The sequence below is a fragment of the Cyprinus carpio genome, chromosome A12, assembly GCF_018340385.1.
Source record: "Cyprinus carpio isolate SPL01 chromosome A12, ASM1834038v1, whole genome shotgun sequence".
NCBI lineage: Eukaryota > Metazoa > Chordata > Actinopteri > Cypriniformes > Cyprinidae > Cyprinus > Cyprinus carpio.
Window position 1 is genome coordinate 21,784,517 of NC_056583.1, and position 6,714 is coordinate 21,791,230.

The 6,714-nt window shown below is 43.3% G+C and overlaps 1 pseudogene; it reads left to right on the forward strand.

Moving 5' to 3' along the window:
- The window catches only part of LOC122133911, an 88,279-nt pseudogene extending 83,021 nt beyond the window's left edge, over positions 1 to 5,258 (forward strand).
- Positions 5,259 to 6,714: the final 1,456 nt, after the last annotated feature.

Sequence of the window (6,714 nt, forward strand, 5' to 3'; positions counted from 1 at the left end):
TCAGTGTCATCCATTTGTCTCGATTTAAGGATGAGAAAAAACACTGGAATGAAAAATCTGATCAGGCTCTATACGTTCACTTATGTGCCATAAAATAATCTTATTGCGAATCATATAGTATAACCTGTCAGCCCGTATTCTCCATTCATTAGTTCCTTAGCCTCTTTGCGTCCTGTTTCAGCTCGCAAACACACCAATCATATTCCGCTTCCCGTTCAATCTATATCCAAGAAAAATTATTAGAAATGCATTCATGTTGACAAATTACCCTATGCATTAAAATTCATCTTTCTGTCTCTCGGCTTCTGCGAGGTAGCTACACGTATTGGTCCCGCACTTCTCAATTCATTCATCACCTCAGGCAAAGAACTACCGAGAATAATTGCTTTACCTTTTATTAATGACATTAGCACCTCCAGCCCCTCACCATCACTTGGCTTCTTTTAACAGTGGTGATATATACCACTCACGATATTCAAGAGTGATAATAACAAGTTTTCCATTTAAACGATTCTCGTCCACCGCGGAACAATGAGCTCTTGTAATAATAAGCGTTCGCATTTGTCACGGAACAGCCCTGGGATCGTTATCGGGCTTAAATAGTTCCCAGTCTAACCTGGAAGTCTTGTGTCCGATGCGGAAAGAAGGGGATCCAATTACACTTAACGCCCGCCGCTCTGAAATTTACATAAAATGCTTTTCCGAACACACGCTCCACCGCTAATCATATTTCTCAGCGTGAGGCCGGGAGGATAAGAGGGGCATGCTGGAACAAACATACATACTCATTCACAGCCTACTTCGCCGATTGGTCCAACACGTTTCGACACGCCATAGACCTCCCACTTCAACGTGTCGCTGCTAAATCCGGTTTCATTAGGAAACACCCTCAATGGCAAATGACAGATTACTAGTTTAGAGTATAGACATCGTTTTCCCCTAAACTATCCTTACGTCTTCTTCCTCCTCTCGCTGCCATAATGGATGAGAAGTTCAATTAGGTGTCAGCCGGGGAGAGGTTTTGGCGAAGTTATTGTGATAATCGTCGGGTGAAATTGGGAGGCATGTAAGACGTCTTGTGATCTGATACTGAGATGATGATTAATGTTATTAGCGGCTCAGAAAAACACTTAATCTTGCTTAGAGAGAAGCTGAGAGCCGGACTAGACAGCTGGGCCCTTTCATTGACACTACCTGCTTAATGACAATTTAATTCTTATTTGTATGCAAACTAGATGCATGCAACATGAACGCAGCCCCCAGTTTTCTGAGGTAAATGCCCTTTGAAGAAGCAGTCATCCGGTAGACTCAGGTTTGGAGTGTGTCTCTATAAAACGCACAGGCCTGGATTTAATCTTGATAAATATGAATCCAACAATGGCGCTTGTGCATGGGAATGAAATAAGCCATCGAGCCATGATGAAGGCGCTCCGGGCCTTTGCACTCGCAAGGACAATGCCATGAATGTGGTTATCCCTCAAACGCAGCCTGCAAATCGATAAAAAGTATGTCAGCAAGTTCAAGACATGCTAAAATATGCAACAACACTATAATCAATTCCCAAAAAGTAGCTCTTGGAAAAGAAAACAAGCGGCAGCCAATGCAAAACGCTTTGGAGGTCCTGCCGCACACACCTCGTTGGCAAGCTTAGGTGTGATTTTTGAAGGGAAAATAAGCGCAGGTTAATCCTTGTTGTGTTTATAGTCATGGGACAGCTTGCAGCGGGGATAAGCGAGAGTTCCCAGCATCACTTGTCCCAGGGCACAGCCTCTCACGCCACTCTGGAGGGAAGTTCGTTTATGAAGTCCTTTACAACAGCCAGAGAAAGAGGTTTAATTGAAAAATTTCCTAATGTCATTAGGAGGACCTAGATTAACTGAGCTAATTCCTTTATTGTCCTGAAGAAAGAGGAATGGCATTGAACTCTTCTGCAAATTTGGGGCATGAATTAGGGTGAGATGTTGTCCTTTGAGGACTCTGCCAGTTTAATTAAGATATGGAAAATGACTCATTGTTCTTTCTGATCTAAAGTGTGTGGCATTAGCAGGCGAACTTGGCGTCTGTTTTGAACTCGGGTGCTAGTGTTTGTTTGTTTTTATACCCACAAGGCCACATCGTTGAAACGCAAGTCCTTATGTTGACTCATTTAGCTTAAGTTGCACAACCACTTCACTAGTCTAACTAGTCAAATGCATGTGACTAAAAATAAAAGAATGCATTTGTTAATATAATAATTAAAAACGTTTTATTTCCACTTGTCAGCTTGTGTATTTTTCCCCAACCAGAGATAAAGAGCTTATAATTTACCCGGATCCACATGCACGGCTTTTTGTTATGTACAATGTACTGGCTGAGGGTGTTTATATGTCTTTATGACTGATTATGTTGTATATTGCAGGAGGTGTTGCTAGGAGAGAAGCCGCTGACCTTTGTAGAAGCGCTGTACGGGATGCCACACAACAACCCGGTACAACAACTCATACTAATGAAGCACCTTTTCCTCTTCCTTTGCACGGTGGCTGTAATTAAGTCAGCATATCGTCTCCTTTTGCTACATTCCTGTTATGTTTCAAAGCTAGGTGGGGGCCTTTGTATTGGTAGCCGGGGTGAAAGCTTGTTTTCTTCTTCTTCTGCTTTTCAACAATTTAATTCCTGGCTGCAGCTCTTGGGTGCAAAGTGACAAGTTAATCACTCAGAACACATGCGCACAGCCATATACAGGCTTATTTAAATTGGAGGATAACCTTGAACTTGGCCCTAAAAAGGTGCACTTCTGGAATATATTCTACAGAGCGGTCCAGCTATGCTTGAGAGGGTCTAATACATATTCAGAAGAAATGATCCATTACATTATTTTCCCCAGATGAGTAGCACTGAAGTGAAGACACTGCAGTCCAACTACAGCAAAACAAATGCTAACGTCATGTCATTTATGTTTACCTGCAGACAAAAAAATCCATATTTATGGTTGTGTGTGTGTGTGTTTGTGTATGTGCATGTATGTGTATGTATATATATATATATATATTATACATCATATATATATATATATATATATATATATATATTATATATATAGTAAAAATTCTATTTATATTTAGATATACATTTTTATATATAAAAAGTAGTTTTTACAGTATAGTTATCATAGTGTGTGTATGTGTGTATATCTATACTATTTATATAAGTGGCAAAATGTATGCCAAATGTACTCATTCATGAAAACAAAGAAGAAAAAAAAAATTCTTTAAGTATTATTGATTGCTTTTATTTACATGCCATTTTATATGTGTTTTTACATACATTTACACAATAAGTGTTTTTTATAAATGAGGCATAATGATTTCAGATCCCTGGCCTCAAGTTCCTTTGAGAACATGACTGATAACTCTCCTCTCTCTGTTTCTGTGTGGTAGGAGATCATCCTGAAGAGGGCCGCAGATATTGCAGAGGCTCTTGTACAGTGTCCCCACGTACCACAACCAGGATCCCATCCCTCGCCAACACGGCCTCTCACGGTGGAATGATTGGAGTCAACTCGTTTGCGGCGGTCAGCTCGCTGTCAACGTCTCAGAGACCTCACAGGTATGTGGCATGAAGAAGGCGTAAAAGATTAGCTTGTAGATTACAATGAACCCTGCAGAAAAAAGCTTAATCCCAGAATAAAAGGTGGTTAATCTGGCCAACTGGAGGCTTGTCAGTCTAAAGATAACCACCAATGCCCCTCTAGAACAGCCTAACCAGCACAGCCAGGCAGGAGAACCTACTAACCTCTTTAGTTATTCAACTGCGAATATCAAAATGAGTTATATACGTTTCTAGAAAAATGCTTGCAACGATTAGCGAACATTAGCGAGCTGCTAGCAGCATGAATCATGGCACAGGCCGGCTGCACTGTATCTTTCCTGGCTGTGTATAGCATAGATCCCAGGAGGTGCCTGACCCTGTCCCCATCTCTCCGCTGCCACCTGCCAGAACACGCTGCACTATCTCACACACTGCATTTAGCCAGTGTACCGATAATAGGTTTACACCTGTTCCGTTGTTGCCTACCACTCAGGTCAGGACAGGGAACAATCACACCGGAATACACACTAGGGAAAATGCTGAATATTCTCCTTACATACAAGGAGGTGAATTTAGCACATTGGGCCATACTCATGAAACAAGTAGAATGCATTACTGTGCAAATTGTTTAGGAAAAAAAAAAAAACTTAAAAAAAATACAACAAATTGGAAAAACCTTTGAAACAGGTGATGGCACCTCAAGAATTATATAGATTGCGAACATTGTGGCAGATTTTGACCTTTGTCTTTCCATCCACAGTGGGCTACAGTCGCAACACGAGCAGTGTGTCACCTCGCGGTTACGTGCCCAGCAGCACCCCGCAGCAGTCCAACTACAACTCTGTCAATAAAAAAAAAAAAAAAAAAAAAAGTTATTTCTTGAACGGCTATGCAACGCGGGAATGCACGGAACCTGGGCGTGCCCAGTCCACCGGGCTTCTTGAACGGCTCCTCAGCAAACTCTCCCTACGGCAGTAAGTATCAAGGTAATGACGAGCCCCCCGCTCTCTCTGTCCCCCACCTGTGCTTCCCTTTCCTTTTTGACACTCCTCTGTTGTTGTTCTGTTGGTTGTTTGTTGTTTGTTTTGTTATCTTTGGGAATGTGTGCTACTGGATAAAAGGAGGGGTGACTCTGGAGGCTGAACAACCGATGACATTTAGCAAATTCGACCAATCAAAAGCTGCCGATGTGAAAAGCAAATCCAATTGCAATTATAAGAAGGCCACCAAAACAGCACTCAAAATCTCTTAAAAACAAATGTTTTCGGCAAAATTACCCAGTCAGAGTCGATAAAAACGCCTATTATCCAGAAGTGGGCCAAGGCAGGACATCTCAATATCCCATTCCAACTTCATTTACCTGTTGATTTGCTCGTTTGTTTTAGTCCCCCACCAAAAAAGACCCACAACCCAAATTTCCCCCATATCCCCCCCAACCATTTCTCCCTGATTTGGGTTTCATTCCCATGCAATAGTGATTTGAAAAAGAGGCGAGGCCCGGCTCTCCGACTCTTCGTCTGTAAGAAGTGACTCTCTCTCTGAGGGGTGGGCTTCTTTGACTATGTCTGCTTTGTTGCAGTAGTTTCCGTCGAGCCTACCATGGCAGCCTCTTCGGGTCAGCCTCTCTTCAAACTGTAGCAGTACACACCTGCATTTTCTCATTCTCACCTGCCATGTCATCTCTGCAGTGAAAACAAAAAAGCGCCTTTTGCTCCAGTTGTCCAGGCCCCAAAGCATCTCCACCCTCCTTCTTGCACCGTGCAAATGGCAATGGACTTCAAGGTGAGAGCCGACTCCCTGCCTTTTAGAACGCCCCGCAGTTTGCCTCACCTGTGGGTCGCATTATTGCACTCTGGTACCCAGGACGCCACCCATCCGGCATCCCCAGCGCTTCAACGAACACAGCCTCCCGTCCGCGTTCATTAGCATTTGCGCGTGGATGGACGGATGAGTGTGTCGGATAAGTGCAAGAACGACATTATGCATGTGGGCATGTAAGATGCATGTGCATGTGTGGGTGTTTTTATTGATTTCATTTATATTTCATTAATGATTAAGCAAAGTTAAGTGTCCTCATGAGATTTCATACTCGAGTGGCTGGGATCGCTATAATTCGGAAACAGCTTCTTGCGCAAATAAAATCGACTCTACTGACTCTATTATTCAACCGGCTCTTTTGCATTCAACTGAGCTCAGCGTATGAGTAACCATATTCTCTTTACATTGGCGGTACAACGACCCCCTCTTACCTCTAAATAACTGTAGCAAGTTAAAAATTGATGTTTCCTACAATAGTAGCGCAAGCGATGGAGCCGAAAAGGGCAGAAATGTTAACGCCTCGCCGTGCTCGCTCATCCGACATCGAATAACATTGCCAGAGAGGAACTTAACAGCAGAAGAAGTGATTATAACCCAGGTTGAATGTGATGTGGGGGGGGTCATAAGAAGAATGAGCGACGGTCGTGAGAGGCAAGAGCTCATGGTATATTCTCGGCAGGGCGGCATCGCGTTCAGCAAATTAAAGACTTACTCTGGCTGTTTAGTGTGCTCGTTATTTGCTCTCCCGTCAAGGCCCAGTTGTTTGCTTTGAAAACATGTTTTAGCCATAGCGTGTGCAAGCGAGATTAATAATGTTAGACCTAATGAACTGAGAAATTAAAGTTCATGCTGCTACATGCATCTACTTATTAATATGTGGTTTACAGAAATTAATGAGGAATGCCACAACATCAGATGCCTTGGCCAAACTTAAAAGCACTCCAAGCATGACTCTACAAATAAGTTGAAAGCGGCAAAAGAGCTTGCTTCCCGTTTGCCCCCCCTGGCACTTCACTGACACCTAATTGCGGAAATGCAGCGAGTACATCCAATCTCTGCATCAGGCGGCCAGAGAAGTGGGCGTACGACGGACCTAGTCCGGCCTTCTTTAGATGTAACCGATAAGGGAGAGATTGGGGGAAAAATACGGGCTTGACAGAGAGAATGCAAATGGTTTTCCCAGCATCCCACTCAGCGCTGGTAATGGCAGGAGGGAGCGAGGCAAAGATTTCAAATTGGGCAAAGCCGAGGGGTGGTCTGGTTGCTGACGAGGAGGGGAGACCGTCGGGGTCTACGTGACGTTAGCAGAAGTGACTCGTGTTGTTTCAC